The sequence below is a fragment of the Octodon degus genome, unplaced genomic scaffold, assembly GCF_000260255.1.
Source record: "Octodon degus isolate 3935 unplaced genomic scaffold, OctDeg1.0 scaffold00081, whole genome shotgun sequence".
Classification (NCBI taxonomy): Eukaryota; Metazoa; Chordata; class Mammalia; order Rodentia; family Octodontidae; genus Octodon; species Octodon degus.
The window spans coordinates 6,570,814-6,592,600 of record NW_004524657.1 but is presented as its reverse complement, the minus strand read 5'-3'; the positions used below and the strand labels follow the sequence as shown (position 1 = coordinate 6,592,600).

Genomic DNA, 21,787 nt, shown 5'->3' with positions numbered 1-21,787 from the left:
GGTGTAGTTCATTCACAGAACACTTGCTGTAGGTTCTGTCCCAAGACCACAGACACACACGCTCTGGAACAGAATTGCTGCTTGCTAATGAATAGAATGATTTGCTCTAATGGTGTTTGTAAATAGGATCTCAGGTCCACATCTTGTACAGCAATTAACCACTAAGAATAATATATGCAGTGTGTTGGTTATTGAAACTGTGCTACTGATTTGATTTGAAACTGTCTCATTGCTATCTGTTTATCAATAAAATTATGAATAAATAAATAAATAAATAAATAAAAATTAAAAAAGAACTATATCAAATTACTTTTTAAAAACATCATTCACTTTAATAATAATAAAAGACTTCCTGTCCCTAATCTCACCATTGATACTTCTGCTGTTACCAGCATGAGGTGATGTCAAGAGTACAGGCGAGTGTAGGACGCCGTCCTAGAATCAAAATCAGCTCAAGTATTAGGAGCAGAGTATTGAAATACTTCTGGAACAGCACCACTTATAGGGGCTTGGGAATGGAGACTCTAGCAGATAAAAATGAGAAACTCTGTAAGTATACTCTATAAGGTTCTCTGTAGTCTGTATGTGCATTAGGATGGTGGTTAAAGGCTCCTGCAGTACAGTGGAAATGTTGCTGTACCCAAGGAGTGGTATACTTTATATGGGTATCAGTGTGGTTAGAGCTAAGCAGGTGGGACCTGGATAATAGAAAGAGAGCGAAAAGAAAAGGTCAGAAAGATTAGTGTCCCGGGAGCAGCATGGAGAAAGTGCTTTCACCCTCAGATCTGTCCTTTTGCTCTAGTTTACAATTACCTATGTATGGGCACTTAGTTCCTTCAACTTCCTCCTACCAGCACAGGATCCACAATTTAATTACTTGTTGCTGAGAAGCAAAGCTGTTCTGCAAGGAGGCTGTCAGTAATATGTGAGGAAATGCTGGGGTGCAGCACACCTTAGCACTACAGGCTCAGATTCCAGCTAATTCAACTGCAGCATAAAGCAAGGCAGGACTATGGACCTCTTCTTCTCAATATGCCACCCAGCATCTGTCTCCATCCTGTCCTGATTACCACACAGGAGTGGATGCATAATAATTTCTACTCTTCTCTGTTCATAGGATAATCTTTTATCTCCAAGGGGTAATGTTACAAGATGTTCTGCATATGCCTGAAATTGAGAATAGTATTGACATTCATATAAACTTTGTTCTTCCTCAGCATCCCATCTATGATGAATTTTTACTAATATATTAGTCCTGGCAAGGAATTAATCACAATAAGAGAATAGCTACAACAATGTACAGCAAGAATTAAAATTTATGAAGTCTTTCCCTTCAATAATTTCTGAAGCCATGGTGAAGGGATCCACTGTATATTGCAGCAACATGCTTTATTTCATAGAGACGAAAAAGCAAACGTGTCACATCCAAAGTTAATCAACTCAGGGCTTGAAGCACAGCCCCTAGGGAGCAGAGGACACCAAGGAAAGAACCAGCAGTGAAAACTAAAGATTCAGTTAATTACTATATTTCAGGCACTTATTCAGATGACAAAAAAGAAACAAAGCAAGGAGGGGGCCATGAAAGAACATAAGAGCAATTATTTCAAAAAGCGAGCTGGTGAGCCAGTGAGACTTAGTCAGCAGATGAAGTGCTTGCTTAGGAAAGCACAGGGACCAGAGTTCAATCCCTGGTACCACATCCTATGCCCACCCCACTGAGCAGGCCATCAAAACTAGGTGTGGTGGTTCATGCCTGGAATACCAACACTGGTGAGGTTGAAAACAGCAGGATCACTATGAGTTAGCTATGTAGTGAGACCTTGTATCAAATACATAAAAGAAAAAAAAAAGCTGGGCTTGACATGCTCAGCAGCACATTAATTATATTTTAAACCAATTAAATAATAATGGAATTGTCATTATGATTAGCAGTGACTGACTTTACTCATAACAACTAAGTCAATTAAAGTCAACTAAATTGACTTTATTAATAACAATTGCTGTCCTCCATTAGCTTGAATCATGCAAAACTGCAGATATTCACTGGCTTTGGATTATCTAGAAAGTTATCTCCCAAGAATAAATCCAGTTGATACTTCCTGGTTTTCAGTCTTGTCACTTATAAATCTCTTTATTTTATTTCATTTTATTTTTCTGGTACTAGGGATCAAACTCAGGACCTTTCACTTGCCAGGTAGACGCTTATGCCACTGAGCTGTCCCCCTGGCCCCTACAAACCTCTTTTCTCATACCATAAAAATAATTAGATATGGAAAACAATTCCTTATCATTTCTAAATAATACTTAAAGTGACTGCTGATTTAGACCACAAATTTATCACTAATTGTAAATGGGATCCTTCTCTTTTTTTTTGACACAGTCTTGCTGTGGAGTTTAGGCTGCCCCTCAACTCACCATCTAGCCGAGACTGGCCTCGAATTTAAGGCAATCCTCCTTCCTCAACCTAAAAGGGACTTTAATTTGTAGTACATATGATTATTTGTAGGAAATTTCTGATCATGAATGAAAAAGAATCTATAATAATTGGATGGAACTATGCTATGAAACAAAATTTTGTCAGTTCTACTTTTGAGGAATACTGCACATAACTCTAGTTTTTTTGTCATATTAAATATATGTCATAAGCTAAAAGACCAAAAAAATCACATCTCCAAAGAATTTTTATAGGAAGGGGAAAGGAAATAAAAGCCTACTCATCAACTCTTATCACCAATGGAGCACAACCCACGTGGCTCTTGAATAGTATAACGGCCCCATTTCTCAAAACCTTTGACACTCATCTGTAGAAAATGATACTCTTAATTTTATAAAAATAAGACACTCTAATTTTATTAACATTGCACATTCTAATTTTATTAGAACAAGACACATTTTGCTGCCTCCTAGAAAACTGTCTAAGCATACAGAAATCCATTATGTCTTCCATTTGAATGACATCCCCTAGAATCAATCATTGCATAAGCAGGGAAGTAAGGTGTGCAGTCTGGTAACAGGGTAGGTGCATGCTTTCCTAGTTCAACATTTAGTTTAGAAAATAAATATTGAAACTTCTCACCTAAATCAGAATATTCTTTTACCAAAAACACCTGAGAGATTCTGAGCAGTGTGATGAGAAGCTAAATTCTAGTCTGCATTAACTTTGCATCTTGCTCTGAGTTTAACCTTGGTCAATCTACTTCACCCTCCCAAATGTGCTTCTTCATCTGAAAAATATGGGGAACATCTCAAAATGCACTGTGAAAATTAAGTGATGGAATGCAGTTAGAGCACAGTCACTGGGCATGATCTACAAGCTCAATAAGTGAAGGTTATTACTGGTTACTGAAGAAAGTGGCCACATACCATGACCTTAATTGGAAAGCTGAGTCACAGCTGGGTCAGAGAGCAGTGCCTCTGAGAGCAACAAGGCACCAAGCAAGACAAAGTAGGAGTAGTAGCCCTAGCACTCTTGCCTCTGGTTGTTAAGAACCTTGGGTAAGTCTTACAGTCACTCAATTTTTCTACTTTCAGAATAGAGCTAAAAAAAGAGAAGAAATTATATTGGGAATAATAAATATTTTACAAGGAACCTAGGAAGCCAAAAGAATGAACATAAATGTAAAATGAGAAAGAGAAATGGTAGTGTCAGAGATTAGGAGCAGTCTTTTCCCCCAAGAGAGGGAAAAGGACACAAAACAAGCTACAGAAATGGTAGCATTAGGATAAAGGCACTTTATTCTCATTTTGGGGCTGAGACCCAGCTGTGTGTACTTCAAGCAACTGCCATAAGTAATTTTTATCTCATTTGTAATTTTAAGAAGTCTAGCATAGAAGTTCTGAAACTTACATGTAATAAGTATGAGACAACCACTGAAAACTAGAAAGATTAGTGTATTTCACAAAATTAAGGCAGAGTAGTAAAATTAACAAACCAGCAACTAAAATGTTAATACAAAAACTTCAAGTCAAGTATTTTAATTGAGCAGGAGGGCATGGTCATTCACTTCTCTTTAAACAGGAGCGACCTTGAGTTTCTCAGTGGGATTCTAGAAGAACTGGCAAATGAGCCTCTCTCTGGGTTAGCAAAGAGGACACATGCTTATTTTTGTGCTCCGCATCCTTACGTTACCTCATTTCCACTAACTATATAGCTCTATAACCATCCTTTCTCCACCCCACACTAAGCAAATGAAATAAGACTATTTTCATTATTCCTGTTAGACAAACATACGGAAACAATAATTCTAGACATATGTAAATCATAATAGGAAGTGATCCTATTTTAACATAATTTTAAAAAGAAGTTTTAAATAGACTTAAGCTACTAAAACTAGTCAACTCATTTGAAGCTTGCAAATAAGACTGCCACGTCCTTAATTTATTTAGCAGATTCATATAGTTGGGCTAGCATTTTAGAGGTTGCTCCTTTTATGTTCTAGACAATTAAATGGCTAATTCTCATTTATCAGAAATGAGATTTACAAGTAAATCTTCCCACACTAGAGAATAATAGACTTAACTCAATAATACTAGGCCAGTTTGTGCTTCTGTCTTTATTTTGTATTACCTTGTGTGCTGGTAGAAGAGAACAAATAGATTAAAACTGGTCCTAAAGTTCTATTTTTATACTTTGCCTTATAAATCCAGCATAAAACATATTTTTTTTTTTTTTAGAAATATATCCCTGCCAACTAATCTGATTAGTTTTAACTGCTTTCGTTAAAACACAGGCATGCAGAAAGAAATGAGGAACGAGGAGATTCTTTCAGTAAAAACAGAAAAAAAAAAAAAAAAAAAAAAAAAAGATTTCATCTGGCCTTCCCATCATCACTTGAAGAATTGTTTGGTAGTTACATCATCAGGAAATAAAATACTATCCTCTGAGGACCCCTACTCTCTACAAAGAGGAAAGCAAAGGTTTGAAGTCTAAATCACCCCGGTAGATGTCCAAAAACACACTTCTAACGTCTCCTTCCCTCCCCCTCGCAGCAACCAAAAAATAAATGTAAGAAAAACGTATTTCTAAGTTTACAGAGGAATAATAGGATGTGTATTTAAGAAACCAAAGCATTAAGAGAAGTTTTAGGGACCCAAAAGGAGAGAGAAAAAGTTACTGGCAGACAGACCATGACCCCCAACGACTCAGTCCTGCAGGAGGGCGCCAGCTTCCCAGGCCCATGGCCCACTCGCGCCGTGGGGAGCAGGGGCCATGGGTCCCCACCGCCCGGACGCCGGCTGGAGCCGGGCGCGCAGCAGCGGAGTCGCCGAGGGTCTGGCTGTCACCGGCCCCCCGCCGCCCGCGCCGCACATGCCGAGCGCCTTATAAGGCTGCGCAATGACGTAACGCCCCAAGGCCGGGCGCGCTCGGCTCCCGCTCGCATTGTTCGGGCGACTCCCGGAGCGCGCACAGCCGGCTCGCTCGCTGCGCGACAGCGGCCAGAGCTCGGCCGCCCCGCCCGGCTCAGCGCAGCAGCTCAGGTAAGCCAGGGAGAGCCGACGAGCTCCAGTCCGCGGGGCAGGGCGGTCGGGCTCCGGGGAGCGTATAGGTCGCGTTCAACGTCTCAGCATCACGAACTGCACACTGGTTTCGCCCAGCGCATCTAGTGAACTTTGGCTTCAGGACCTTTCAAGCTCACACATATTTTGAAAGTAAGTTCTCTTCGGCGGAGAAAAGAGCTGGGATTTACTTTTAAATGTTAAGAAGTGGACGTTGAGTATTACAGACGCTTCCAGATGAGCTACACATTGAATCTTGCCTGTGCTGGGAAATCTTTGGGGAGATGGTGGGGGAGATTATATTGTAATACAACAACTCTACTTCCAGGTCCTTTCTCCTCGCGACTTAACTTGCTCAAACCACAGGAGCAGAGTGCAAACAATGCCGCATGGTACAAGATTTGTTGGTGTCCTCCTCCCCCATTTTAATATAGAAGAACTAAAAACAAAAAACAAAACCAAAAAAATCCCAAAACAAAACAAAACAAAAAATCCCCGCTGTTAGGTATATATCTTAGCATTAAGATGAACTTAGCTAAAAACAAAGTTTTTAAATTTTAAAAATCTTATACATTGTCTTACAAGCATATGTGCCTTTTACAAGGAAGTAACCATGAGTTTTGAGTTCTTTCTACTTCAATTCCAGTAACTGTGTAAATGACAAACTGTATTTAAAGTTCTCCTCTCATCAGAATACTATTTTGGATAACATGTAAAAGATACTAATTTAAATAAAAAGCCTCTAGAATAATTTAATCACTAGCATTTTGAACCATTAATAGTTTATCTACACCCTAAACAGACTTCTCTAAATCCTTACAGTACAGTAACTAAGCATTTGACAGATGTTGAAAATCTACAGTGTTTTACTTTTTGAAAATGAAAATAAACACAAAAATAAAAGATATACTATGTTTAGAATATTGAAGAGATGAGAAAATATCTCATTCAAATTTTATCTGGTATGAACATATAATGTGAAACAAAACTCTGTAAGAACTATGTGACGAAGTTACTTCCCTTTTTAGTCTCCACATTTTAGACGTATAGACAGTAGAAATTCAGAATCCATGGGGTGTCTTTTATATACCGTTAAATACTAAAAGTGTTTAACATTGTTGCTAAGTGAAAAGACCATCTGAGATAACTATTTGGATGTTCACTAATAATTACTTCAGAGCAGTACTATAACCACCAGGGGCATCACAAATTCATATTTTATTTGTATTTATCAATAACAGGTAAAGATAGACACAAGAAGATAATCTCATTTAAAATGTTTCTTAAAAATATGCTCAGGCCAGAGAGAGTTCAGTGGCTTAAGTGCCTGCCTGGCAAGCACAGGGTCCTGAGTTCGATCCCTAGTACCAAAACAAATAAGTAAATAAAAAGTAAAAATAAAAATATGGTCAAAAATTGAGAAATACCTAGGTTTCTAGTAATTGCTGTAGCTTTTTTTTTTTTTTTTTTTTTAACGTGTATGGCACTGGTACCTAGAATTTTTGTTTTACAAGGCTTTCTGTTTTGTTTTTGCTAATCTTGTTTAGAGCAATGCAAGACTTGGTTTTTGTATTCTAAATGAAAAATTATATGCTTTTTGGGGCTGAAGATAGACTATATAAACTGCAAGTTAGTATTGAGAAGTAGGACTTCCCCTCTAACCATAACTTCAAACCTAGTGAAGCTTACCATAATGAAAAAAGAGGGGCCAACACCCAGGTCACTGTGGAGTAGTACAGAATGTGGAATAAGAGTTGTTTATTCAATACAGGCAATAATTACAAACTGAAGAATTCGTGCCTTGGGAAAAGGTATTCTGCACTTTTGAATCTAGCAAAAGAGAAGGGAAACAAGCCATCAATTATTGTTTCAGCTATACCCAGAGTACCATCTGTACCATAAACTGTAGCTAAACTGTTGAAAATCATAACCTTTATCAAAGCTCTAACAGCTGTTTCCCACCGTATCCTTTTTATTTTTTAAAGTAAAACCCAATTTTTAAAATTTCTATATGCCACACTTTAATATTCTTCACTTTTTCCCATTTATTAGCTGTAATGCATAGTTCAAAGAATACATATTAGAATTGCTTTTAAAACTGGAATTTCAAGTTTTATCATGTATATACATTATCTAGCAGTGGGTTCTCTGAGTGAGCATTCCTTAGTCCTTAGGGTAATGGAAAAACATTTTGATGGAATGAATATGAATTTTACACTTCCAAATAAAACATACAATAATTTTAAGCTTAATAGGTTCATTGGCACCTTCATATCAATTAACCTATTAATTACTTGTATTTTTCTGATATCTACTTAGTGCTATGACACAGACTATAGTAAAAGCCAATATGAAAAGACAAATCATGCTTTGACTAATTTAATTTTCCAGTCATCTTGCAGTCTTCACTAACTGTCTTTTCAAAAAACTGTGGATTTTGTTTTAGGGTTTTCTATTCATTCTACTCTAAAAAATTACCTTTGGTAATACATGGATTTTGAGATAAAAAAGTAAAAACAAGAGAGGAAGGATAAAATTCCAGTCATTTTTCTTTAGTCATATCCTGTCCCTATCTAGTACGTCAGGACAAAGAGTATTTTACAAGGTGAACTGGGCCAAAAATCATACACCTTCTTTAAAAAAAGCAGGAAAAGAACTGTTTATAAAAGAATGGATATTATAGAGTAATAATCAAGGGATATAAAGCAATATAGTTCTCCACCTCCCTCAGGAACTCAGATCCCATCTCTTGTTCACATACCCAGTCATTATCTTTGAAAAATCTAACATATCTTACCTAATCCTCTAGGCCATATCTTTACTTGAAAATAAGTTTTAGTGTTTACTTAATCTGTATTTGGCATTTAGCTTTAATTTAAATGATTTGTTTCTGTAGATTACATTTACATGAGGATTTAAAGACAAAGAAATATTACACATTTGGCAAGCACCACACACATTATAAGGGAGTATTTCTATGGCTGCTTTTGCTATCACCTAAGTATTTCTGAGCTACCAACATAGCCACTTATGTTTAATACATGCTGCAAAGACTTTTAGAACTTCCTCCAGTTGTCATTTGAAGGTGGAATTTACATGTTTTGCATCATCGTCAATACTGGTAAGCTGTTCCACATCCCCCTTTGTGTTAAAAACAAAGTTGAGATTCTTTTCTCCTTCACCTTTATCTGCACTAATAGTGCAGTGCCTCTGACTAGGAAAGCTGGTCAAACAAAGGTGGGAAGGCTTGCCAAGCAGATTTGCTTGGTTCCTTTTTCAAAGACAGGAAGAAACACTCATTTTCCAGCTTAATTTCTGAGATGCTTTAGCAGACTGGGATAGGACAGCAATAGTTTTAATTTGAGCCCAAGAACAGTGCAGACCATTGGCAGTGTTCATTCTCCAACCAGACCATCCCCACATTCCTGTGTTGTACTAGTTCCCAAATATAATTCACTACTAATAATGTAATACTGGTTTTTAAGCTTGAAGAATGTCTGTGTGGGAGGAGGGAGAAGGTATATAAAAGAATTAGGTAAGTGCATCTTTGAGATGGGGTACAGATGTACACCCAATTGTGTTGATTTATGCTAACTACTGACTGATTCTAGGACAGTTTTAAGCAAAAAAGAGCATATATTACATCATAATAGCTAATGTTCAATTACATAAATGTGAGTTTGAGAAATATGTTGGTAAGGTCTACCAAATGGATAATGATAATGGAATACATCAGGTCTCAGAAGGTGTCAGACACTCACCTCCCCTGCCACATAATATCCACAGAACTTTACATTTGGAAGGGCTGATGAAGCTAATCTGATCCAGATGCCTCATTTCATGGAAGATACTGACATCTATAGTGTAACTTGCTTAGGAAATAAAAAGCTACTAAAAAGGCAAAGCCAGGATTCCCTGCATTGTTGGTCTCAACCCACCATCTATTTCTCTTTTAATTAGGGATAGGAAGAGGCCAACAAGTTCCAAGACACAGTTTTGGCATGTAGGTTGTAATTTAGATATAGAACACATGAGACAGAGGAGAAGAGCGGAGAGAAGGGGAGGGTTGGGAAGGGAAGAGGGAGAGACTAACTAGGAAGGTTCAAAGTTCTTGGTAATAACTAATAATGGCAACAAGAAAGGAAGGAGATGAAAATACACTTAAATCAAGCTACAATAATGAGGGAAGGTAAAAAGAGGAGAAAGAAGACAGTAAGTACACTTAAAAGATTATTTGGGAACCTCACTCTCTCCATAGAGGGTTAGAGGTGCCCTGAGGTGTGTGCTCTGTGGTCAAAGACTTTCAAGTCTGAACTAGTCACTAGACAAGTGACTTCTCAGTATCTTCCCACCAAGCATTCTTGTACTCCTCAGACCTACCTAACTAGCAAGCTTCCTTTCAAAATGCACAGTGATGCAATGTCTTCAAAAAACCTCCTCACAAAATGTAAAACAAGTCCCTGTGAAGGTTGTAAGTTCCTAATGGTAACTTTATTTACTTTCATACTACAGATTATGAGGTGACATCGAATATTAACTACTTATCTCTTGAATTATAAACTCCTTCAACGTCAGTTTGGCAATCACCTTTTTCTTTAGCACCTAGTTAGTTAGTTAGTTGTGTCACTGAGACAATAATGTTGTACAAATGTATGAAAGAATAAATTGAAAGCTTCTTAACAGTGGTGAGTGGGCAAGGGAGGGCCCATTTTTCTATATCTTATCCAGGAGCCTCAAACCAATCTATCACTTGTAAACCACACAGAACTCACAAACACAAACACCTGCAAATGAATTATGCTCTGATTAAATCAAGGTAGTGAATCGGCTTTGTATTATGCAGTGTGTGTTGTGTAGGCCGACTAAGTCAGATGCTTCTTTGGTCTCTGCCCACCTCACTCACCTAATTTTAACTCTCTCCCCAAAATAATGAGATTGAAGGTGGTGAAAGAGTACCAGGTGAATCACCACAGGGAACGGAATGTACTCAAGCAAAGTATAGACAAGCATAACACAGTGGTGTTAGCCCTAATGAGGGGTGGATTCCTTTGAATTTCTCTAATCTCTTATGCCTCAGCTGAGGGCCTAGAAGATGCACTCACAGGGCCCATTGGCCTTATCCTTGCAGTAACTATAAACCAGTAGATTGCCTTTTCTCAAGCATGAATTTTGACTCCTACATATCTCTGTATCCTTTTTATATCTAAATTTCTATCAGCCAGATGTTACAGAGGAGTAATTTCAAAGTTAGGTAATTCCAATGCTGCCTTAAGTACAAACAGGACAACAGGCCCATCAGGGAGTTTACCACACACCATAATAATTAATCTAGCTACACCTAGCTGCACTGCTAACACTGGATTAAGATCGCCAGTGGCTCCTACACAAAAAAATTCAATCATGGTCTTACCCCATTCTTTTTGAATGGATTGATAAAACTCTGATAGGAGAGATCAGCTGCACATAAAAAGTAAGGATAATATGGGAGTACTTTTTGAAAACTACAATAGAATAAAGTCAGTTGCCAAATTTGCTTACTAGTGACACTGAACTGAGATAGACATATTGTGCTGCTTTCAAGATGAAACTAAATAGGGCCAGCCTGATAGCGTGGCAGACTAAAGAGCCTGCTGAGGCAGAGCACGGCTGCAGCCAGTTCATCCCTGGCTTGCTGTGCCGGCCCTGCCCTTGGGGCACAGTGAAAGGGTGATTGAAACTGGGTGTGGTGGCGCACATCTGTAATTCCAACACTTGAGAGGCTGAAAACAGGAGAAGCACAAGTCCGATACGTGTAGTGAGACCCACAACACACTGTAGACCCTTCCCTAAATACAGAAAAAAAAAAATAATAATGTTTTCAACCAATGCACTCTTCAATACTGGGCAGAAACTATACAGTGACAAGGGCCTGTTTAGGCAAGCTCAGGGACCAGGGTTTGATCCCCCAAACCGCAAGGTGCACAGGCCCTGCCCCCAGGTGCACTGAGCTGGCGAAGGATTCCGGGTATGGTGGTGCTGGGGAGGCTGAAAACAAGAGGTTCACTAGGAGTCCGACCTATGTAGTGAGACCCTGTACTAAATACAAAAAGAAAGAAAAGAAGAAAGAAAGGAATGAAGAAAACTATACAGTGAGAAATAATCAGAGGGAATTCTGATCAATTACAGCAAAGTCTATAAAAATGCTAATTAATTCTCATGTCATTACAGAGAAATACCAGCTAAAGAAAGTGGAGGTAATGTGAGGAAGAGTATACAAGTACATGTGCGACAGCCTAATGTAACTACTGCTTAAAACTGAGGGCTCCCAATCATTGTACCTACAGCAGCCTCAAAGATGAGGTCAGTGCTCCAGGACAGACTACTCTGACAGAAGCAAATCTGCCAGATTTATTGTGTCTCATGGTCCACCAATCCTGGAACAAAATATTAAAAGGTGAACTAAGTTTTGTTCCTCTTTCAAAAAAGCCTTTTTGTTTTATGTATTACTATTACTATTATTATTATTATTATTATTATTATTATTATTATTATTATTTTGGTGGTACCAGGGATTGAACTCAGGACCCTATTCTACTAGCTATCTCCCTGGCCCTCAAAATAAAACTTTTTAGATAAACCCAATAAAAACAAATTCTAAAAACAGCAGAAAAGGAATGTAAAATGTTTAATTGTGCTGATAAATTTAAAGAAAAGGAAAGAGCTGTTTGACCTATGATCCTTGTGAGAATAAGAAAAAGTCTTCAACAATTGAAGACAGGAGTGCAGTGAGATGCTGTAGTCCTTGTGCCTTAACTTGTTAGTCTGCTAACTGGGAATGGCAGAGGAGGTGACTTGTTCTGTGGGTGGATTCTTTTTAATGAATCCCTTGCTACTAAAGGGAAAATTACTCTTTAAAAATAACATTGCACTGGGATTATAGCTTAGTGGGAAAGTGCTTGCTTACCGTACTTCATGCCCTGAGTCTGATACCCAGCACCACAAAAATTAAAAATAACATCAACTCATGTATGATTAAGATAAACACATATTGCTAGAAGAAATATAGGATGTTTGCGGTTGCATATGATCCTTGAGGCTTTCATACAACTGACCATATGGGGGCCTTTCAAATAAAGGTTACAACAACTCTACCATGATTTGTGGTTCTACTTATCTTACCCCAGATCACACCCCATAAAATTCTTTTAGTCTCATAAAATTCATTAGACTGACCAAAGGATATGAAGAATCACAGGCAAGGTTAAGATTCTCTGGGCACTTTATTCTATCTGCACTTAATCCACGTGTCTTCAAGTAAATTCCTCACTTTACTAAATAATCCTCCCCTTAAGAGGAACAAAACTCTACTTGTTCTCTGCTTTAATAACAAAAGAAACTTCTGAGAACTGTAGGCTCCATTTAGCCTAAGAGGAGGTTATTTCCCTAAGAAAATGCTTCTTACCTCTCAATCATCTGGTCATATAAAATTCAAACCCATCTAGGGAATACAGAAATATCAATATCTGTATCATAAAACTGTAGGGACTATGAGACCTGACAAAGGAAGTCATGGAAAAAGGGGAATCAGACAGCATTAAAAAAAAAATAAAAAAAAAAATATTCACAGAAAATGGGAACTAAAATGTTGAGTTATTGAGCGAAGCATTCCAAAAAGGATGGCAGATGTATTCCTTGGAAGTTTATTATAAAGAAAACATAAGGCAAAATGAGAAAAGAGGCTAGGAACTAAACTTTGATTATAAAATCCATTATTTGGCCATCAGAATAACACTTCTTTGTTTCAAAAGGCAACTAAAAATGCTTTCCATAAATTAATCTGAATCTCATGAACTTTTAATTGTTTTCAGTATAGTTAAGAACCATTGAGAATTGATGAGCCATAAAATCTCTTGACATGTGATTTTGCATACAGCCCTAAATAGGAAAGAAGAAAAAATTTTAAATATTGCTGGAGGTTTTTATCGTGTGAAAATGAGATTTGAGGATCCTCAGAAGCTTTCTAAATTATAAGGGTAGAAATTGTATAGCTTTCTTTCTGTTGCTGCGGAGGTAACTGGTAGATAAGGCAAGGCCAAACTAACTTGGGAAGTACATTTTGGTGCAGTATTTCCTGCTTATTAGGACACAGCTTCCGTGACAGTGAAAAGTGGATTTTAAATTAAGAATTAGTTTTGGCTTTTTTCTTTGTTTTTGGATAGAATCGGACTTAAAAAGTGAAGGATGATAAGAACTTATCTCGCACTTTTTATAACTACTGAGCACAAGAAATCATTTGCATTGTCTTAAAACTAAAATCACAAAGCAAAATAGGTATTTAGTATAATACACTATTGCCTTTAACTTTGTAATGAACTTTTCTTAATTAAGTAGATAATCATAACAAAATAGGAGAAAAACTCATGCTCAGGGACAAAATCAGTAGCAGATGTATGGCTAAAAGCAGTGGGATAAAAATCTTAATTTTCATCTCTGGCAGACCACTTGCTCAATACTGCAATATATATAGTGGGTATTCAAATATATCCATCTTGGGCTGGCAAGATAGCTCAGTGGTCTAAAGTGCCTGCTTAGGCAAGCACACAAGGACCACGTTTCGATTCCCAGCACCATGTCATGCCAGCCCTACCCCCAGGGTGGGCTGAGTCGGACGGACACACACGGACACACACACACACACACACACACACACACACACATCCATCTCTAGTCCTTTTTAAAATTTCATTTTGAAGAAAGATCTCACTAGGCTAGCCCTGAACTTGCAATGCTGCTTTAGCCTCCCAAACAGTTTGGGTTTTTAGTATGCACCACCATCCCCAGCCACTGAATTATCTTGATGGAACTGTCCTCACACAAGCTTAATATAGTCTGTAGAACATATTCATTTTAAGATAACTTGATGTGGAGAAAAGGAAGTAGGTTCAAACTGTGCTTATGAGTTCAGGAAGCACAGAAAGGAAATCTCAGAAGCAGCAGAAAAGGAAAATACTTTGAACTATTGGTCCAGGGGAAGTTGAGGCTCAGATGACCAAAATCAATCAACTTTAAGAACTGAGAAAAGCAAATAAGAGTAGATGGAGGATATTCACTGTGATTCATGTTCTTTTTGCTTAGTAAGAAGTCACTCCATTCTAACTGCCTTAACTTCTAAATGCTATTAAATGTATTAAAATTTCCTGTTTCCCTTGTATCTTGTTTACTCATTACAGCTAAAATAAAATTTTTTAAAAAAGTTAAAAATGAAAAAGCAACCCTGGAAGTCCACTCTGAAGGATCAAAATGTCTCACATTTTACACTCTTGGTTTCCTGTCTACCCTGTTTCTATGGTAAACAGTGTGACTTCAGTAGTCACATTAAAACACAAGCCTCTGTTGTGGGTTCTAAATTTCTAAAGTTTGAATTTCCCACTAATACGTTTGGAAATGTTTGGTTTCCCAAGCATACCAGGTTAGCCACTGCCTCTGAATACAGAGCCAGACTATAAGGAGATGAAACCAGTGAACTTATGTACTCTGCCATATTTCTGGTCCCTGTTTTGGCCTTTTATAATAAAGCTATTTAACAGAACACCAATTATTTATGCAAAAAAAAAAAAGCTAAATAAAGGGAAAAAGTCTTTTAAAAAAGCATGAGAACCAGGGGATTTAAGCAAAAATGTACTTTTTGGCTTGGAATAGTCTGGAAAAGAATATACTCTAATTTTTTTTTAAGGACAAAAGAAACTCATAAATGAGTAAGTATTGAAAGAAAAGAATCATTGTAATCTTCCAAAACACATATTTATATTTGAATAAGAAGGAACAATTAGAGATTAAAGAAAATTTAACAGCTACCTCAGAATGTTTTTCACAATCCATTTCTGATTTCTCTACTAAAAATGCAAAAAAACATTTAAATATCAATTTTAAACAGTAGAAGAAATGCATACAAGTACTCATAACAAGATAAAATAATGCACATGCATTTCTACGGTTACATAGTACTATGCCCTTGAAGTCTGTCTGAGAAAGGGTTGCCTGTTAAAAATATTTTTCAAGAACTTTAAGTTCCTTGAAATGTTCTACGGAAATGGTATTTATGACAAACTCTCCTCATCTGGGAAATGTGAGATGTTATTCCTGGCAAAGTCATAATTTTTTAAACCATCCAAAATAATTATAAATATATGCCAAATGACTGAAGTTGCTAATATTATCACAATGTTTAAGAGACTATTTGCTAATGTCTCATGATCAAGGCTCAAAATAGCCGTGAACCTATGGGAAAATACTATCACAATTAATGTGCTGCTAGTGATAGTGATTTTCTATATTTTTGACAGGCAGAATATACAAATTCACTGGTGAGAAGGATGTATGAGATATATGAGATAGAAATATGGATGGATGGATGGATGTTTTGGTGGTAAGAAACAAGACTTGGACTATAGACTACATTGGCATTCTGGCTTTGCCAATTACTAGCAGGACCTCTGACAAATTATTAACTTCTTTGAACTTGAGTTATTTACAAAATGAAGACAATACCACTTGCTTCCTGTGACTTTTTAAGACTAACATGGTATATGGTATATCATCATTGTTCAATGAACTCTGTTATTTCCAGACCATGGAGGTTAGGGACACTGTATGTCTAGTGGTTACAGTTATACCCTGACTCCCTAACATTGTATCTAGTTCAGGAGTAGAAGAGTAGCAGTTCAGATAATTATTGAACACCTATTAAGTACCATGCACTGGTCTCAAGCTGGAATATAGCATTGAATATAACATCAATGATTGGCAAATTATTGAATAATATACACACACACCCATATATACCTAACTGTATAAATTTAGTTTACATTCTAGAAGGAAACACAGCTGTAAGTACAAAACATGGCATATTAGATGGAACTAAATGAGGTAAGGGAAGAGCCCAGTGGCTCCTGGGGAAGACAGCCAGCACAAAGGCACACGAGCTCTGTTGTGTTTGACAGAACAGCAAAGAAGCCAGGGGCCAAAGCACAGTAAGCCAAGGGGAGAGCAGGAGGAGTTAAGTATGGAATAAAAGACTTCTGAGGTCAACAGTGGGTTTTCTAGCATATGGCCTAGGTTAAATGAAAAAACTCATAGGATTTGCAGTCTGTGTAGTCTTATTCTGGTCTAGTTCTCTGTACTGTTCAGTAAATTTTGTTTCGGTTTGGTTTTGGTACTGTGAGTTGAACTCAGTGCCTCATACTTGCCAGGAGGCACTGCACCACTGGGCTACATCCCCAGCCCAGTAAATTGTTCAACCTCTCTAAATTTTAATTTTTTAATCCTTTCCCCACTTAAAAAGTGAGGATAATACTGCCTACCTCATAAGGTCATTACAAGGACTGCGATCAAGTGGCACAAGATAAACTTCAATGTGCTTATTTCTCTATGAAAGCTCCATGTCATACTGGAACTGCACCCTATATCCCAGCTATAAGACTATCATGACATTTAATCTGTGGAGGCCTCAGTTACTCACCTAAGAAAATAAATACAGGTGTTATGCAAACACTGTAAAGACAGAGCTACTTTAAGTAAAAAGCATTGGAATTTATTTAATAAAAGATTTTAAAATAACAAAAAGTATGACTCTCATATCTTTACACATTATTCCATTTTTAAAAAGATCTTATACATTTTCATTTTTAATAGCATGCAGTTATAAAGATTTATTTCATACTTGGGTTTATTTCTATTCACTTTTCTGCCCTGGCTTAAGAACACTGACCTAAAGGAAAAATCTCCCAGACATCTCTAACTGCAAAATGTGAGATGCTGAATAGTGTCTGCTAAGCAAGCTACTTTTTATGTAAAAGAAGGGGAGAATAAGAAACTGTACTTGTTTACTTCCTCATGAAAAAGTCTAGAAGTGGAAGAACTAATATCAACAGTTAGAGGGTGAAGGATGAAGTAGGAGAAACACTCAACACTGTATCTTTTCATATGTATACATTTTAAAATGTATATCATATTTTAGAAAAATAATGTAAAATCAAATACTGAAATTTAGATTGCTGAAAGAATTAAAAGCATGGCAAGTAAACTGCAAACTTGAGACAATAAGCAAATGCTACATCAACAGTTTCTCAGACAATTTGGGTATCTCTCAACCTGTTGGCTTGTATTTTTTTCTGAAGAGCTCAAAACATCCTCATCATTGGTCTTTCTTTTACTAAGGATACTTACTATACCCTGCAATAGTATATGTATACAGAAAAAAAGCTGTTTCCTTCAGATTTGTTCCAAACAAGTTATGTACTCTGCCTTTTGAATCTCCTCAAGCAGACAAGTGTATAGGTATCTGAGTCAGTAGAAAACCTGCACGATCACATTCACAGAAGGAAGCCCGGGTGTTGTGGTACCCTGGAGGCTACAGCATGAAGATCTTGGGAGTCAAAAGGCCAGCCTGGATTACCAAGTGAAGTCAAGGCTAGCCTGGACTGCATAGTAAGACCCTGTCTCAACCCCCTAACCCCAAACTCCAAATCTCACATATTCAAGGAAAAAAGAGCAAGGGTAAAAATAAACAGAACATCAGAGAGGCCTTCGGAAGGTCAGCTATTAGCATCCACTTTGATATGCTGGCATTTCATTGGATACTGCACATTCAAAACATCATTTTCTTCCAGGAAGAGAGAAGAGCTGTAGAGTAGATCTGTGAATGAAAGAGAAATGGAAAACATGGGTAGTGGCAGATCACATTTTAGCAGCAAGAAGTTAATATGCATGTCATGGGTAATAAACACAAGGAAATCTAACTAATTTTCCCAAAACTGTGTCCTAAAATGGGGATTTTCAACCAGATAAAATTTCTCCTGCCCCCAGGATTATGTGAAATGTCTGGAGACATGTTCTGATTGTCACAAATGAATGAGTGATACAGGGTTACTTCTGAAATTTACAAGTTAAAGGCCATGATGCTCCAAAACATCCTACAATGAGTATATAAGACAGCCTGTAACAAAGATTTATTCAACCCAGATGTCAGTCATGCCAAGGCTAAGATCTGACTCTAACTTAAAATGACAATCACTTAGCTATGGCTAAGGATGACAATAGCTGCAAAGCCGGCAAGAATGACCCAATGGACAGACTGGGTAATTCTACCTTTCATCCCAGTGTGAATTCATATTATTCCTCCTGAAGGTGGTCTCTTTTGAGTCTAGCCTGTTATGACTCTGCTGCACCATTTCCTCCTCTTTCTCCTCCTCCTAACACTGTTCACACATAGCACTTCTATTTATTTTGAAGTTATTTTTAATTTCTGTTAATGAAAGAAATACTACATTGTCTAAAACAGGCTGTGTGTGTGTGTGTGTGAGAGAGAGAGAGAGAGAGAGAGAGAGAGAGAGAGAGAGAGAATGGGGACTGAACCCAGGATCTTGGGACTGAGCTATTATACCCCCAGCCCTTTTTGTATTATTTTTATGTTGAGGCAGGGTCTCACTGTGTCATTAAGTTGCACTGTCAGGGCTTAAATTTGAAATCCAGAGTTCTGGGACTATAGGGGTGCTGTTTCGATATGTGTAATACATTGTGAAATGGTAAAAATCAAGCTAATTAACATACTCATCTCACATAGTAACCAGTTTTTGGTTGTGAGAACATATAAAATCCACTTACCTTCTACGTGGAGGGTACCTGATGAGACAGACAAACCAGGCACCAGAGTATCTGCCTATAATCCCAGCACTCTCAGAGTCTGATAATCCAAAATTTGAGGCCAAATGAATGATTCTGTAACTTAAGTGTCACCTGACTCAAAAACTTCAAAAAGGGCTGGTAATAAAACTTACTGTAAAGGCCCTAGGTTCAATCCCCATTGTCCCACTCTAAAGAATAAATTAAATGAATGAAACCTACTCTCTTATTACTCCCCATCCTACTTACAATGATAATGACAGTACCTTAAGGGTTTCTTGTGGATTTTTACTTCTTCAGTTCAACTCTTATGTTCTCATTCTTTTTTTTTTTTTTAATTTTTTCTTTCTTTCTTTTCTTTTTTCTTTTTCTTTTTTTTTGTGGTACCAGGGATTGAACTCAGGACCCTGTGCTTACCAGGCAAACACTTATTCCACTGAGCTATCTCCCCAGCCCTTCTCATTCTATAGGTGAAGAAATGAGACTTAAAAAAGGGTACATTGCTTACTCAAGCCACACTACATACAAGTGGGGAAGCAATACTCAATTTCTAAAATCAGACTACAGAATCTGAACCTAGGCTACACTGTCCCTGCCCTCTGTGGCATTCCACTGCCACTTTCCCACTGGTGATTCTGTGCTGGCAAGGGTACAGGCTCTCGGACCCCAACTGTCCTTTAGCATTCAGCAAGCTGTACTACTTAACTGCCATCTTTTGGCCCCATCTGAAAGAGGGTAAATGTGTAACATAGAAAAGAATATAAATCACAGCACAAAATAAATGGCAGAAAAGAAGGGGAGAGAATGGAAAGAAAGATGAACAATAAAAGTGTTGAGCAGCAGAGCTATAGCTCTGTCACCCTCTCACACTTAACAGAAGTTATGCATGCTATGTTCTGGAGGCACTATCAGAGCATAAGAATGCACATACACTTGTAATAATCCAAGCCATTATATGGTGAATGGCTTTCTGAATGCTTTCCCCTAGAGCAGTAGTGGTGAACCTATGGCACAGGTGCCACAGCAGGCACTGAGAGCCTTCTCTGTTGGCTCGTAAGCCAAGTCACCCCAGAATCACTGCAGAAGCTGAGCACCGGCTAATAGCACACATAGAGGCAAAGTTGGCACTTTATAATTAGTAAATGTATTTTGGACACTCAGTCTCAAAAAAGTTTGCCATCTCTATCCTGGGGGGACAGAACAACCCTGAGAAAATTTTATGGCTATAATAGGATTATGGAGACAAATCCCTGAAACTTAGTCTAACAAGGATGCAGTCTCAATGTGTTGAAAAATAGGTGAGTTCGTTTCTTGGTGTAGTAAAAATCAGGTAAAAAATCAGAATGTAAAGTCTTATAAAGAAAAAGTGTTACCCGAGGAGTCTTTTCCAAGTAATTAAGAACCCTAGAGGGATGTGAGGCAGAGAAAAAATTGCCAAAGGAAAGTATTGTCTCTGCTTAGTAGAGCTTATATTCATAGCAATTGTTATTTGGGCTGGAGATCAAACCCAGCACCTCACAGATATTAAGCAATGCTGTGTATCACAGAGCTATATGCCCAACCCATAAAGAAACTGGTATTAATTAATTTTTGGTACAAGGAATAAGATCCAGGTGTGCCCCAAATTCCTTTTAAGTTTTAGACAAGCTCTTTAAGTTGTCCAACTCAACTTTGTGATCCTCTTGCCTCAGCTGTTCTCAGTACTAGGATTAGGGTGTGTGCCACCATGCTCGGCTCTATAATTACTTTTTAAAAGGTTTCTCTCAATAGCTATAATATACTCAAAACATGGCAAAAATTCATCAAAGTGGCAAAAAAATCTAAATAGATTTTTTTAATATCTATTCAAATATAAACAATTTGAAATACTTGACATTTCATGAAATATAAAAAACTTCATTGGAGAATGTGCAAGGCACATTTGTATTTCCAAATTTTTATTTTTTTATCTATTATTTTTGTAGTGCTACAGATCAAATTGAGGGCCTCATGCCTGCCAGGCAAGCAGTCATCCACAAGGCTACATTTCCAGTCCACATAGTTGTATTCCGTGAACATTTATCATCTAAAGAGTTTACTGGAAAGCTGTGTCAATACTGCACCAAAATAGAAATCTCCTACTTGAAGTTCTAAGTAATTATGATCTTACTCCCATTAGACTACTGTCCTTCCTGTTAGCTCCCACTTCCTCTTCTAAGATCAGCCTATGCACCTTTCCAAGTCTTCACCTGGCTTTGGATCAATATCTTCCCTAGTCCTGATTTCACAGGCACATATTTTTTGTGAGACAAGGTCTCAATGTAGTCTGGGCTGACCTCAAACTCACTATGTAGTCCCAGCTGGCCTTGAACTTGCAGCAATCCTCCTGTCTCAGCCTCCTGATTGCTGGGATTACAAGCATGCACCATTACACCCACCCTACAGGCACAGAAGTATTCTTGTAGCTGCTGACTCTCCAAGTTTTGTGCCTATAGGCTCTCTGACTGGCCTTTTTCATTTGTAACTTCAAGTATCAGCAGTTTTTCCTTGGAAGGAAACCCTTTGTTTAGCCAGTTACTTTCCTCTTCATAAGACAGTGAGATTTTTTTTTTTCGGTGTCGACAATCGAACTCAGGACCTTGAGCTTGCCAGG

General features: G+C 37.7%; 2 protein-coding genes across 9 annotated transcripts in view; one reads left to right on the top strand and one right to left on the bottom strand.

Moving 5' to 3' along the window:
• Nucleotides 1-21,787, bottom strand: part of Cmss1 (cms1 ribosomal small subunit homolog (yeast)) — a 427,095-nt gene that overhangs the window by 362,109 nt on the left and 43,199 nt on the right. The gene's annotated exons all lie outside the window — the stretch shown is intronic.
• The window catches only part of Filip1l (filamin A interacting protein 1 like), a 311,808-nt gene that overhangs the window by 279,034 nt on the left and 10,987 nt on the right, over nucleotides 1-21,787 (top strand). The window contains exon 1 of one of the 8 annotated variants that reach the window (XM_004636581.1): nucleotides 5,358-5,478. The exons of 5 other annotated variants lie outside the window; for them this stretch is intronic. The gene's annotated coding sequence lies outside the window, so the exon portion shown is untranslated. Of the gene's footprint in view, nucleotides 1-5,357; nucleotides 5,479-5,509; nucleotides 5,650-11,908; nucleotides 11,930-21,787 lie in introns of those variants that run through there. 2 more of the 8 variants (XM_023721227.1, XM_023721228.1) reach the window with 2 other exon arrangements.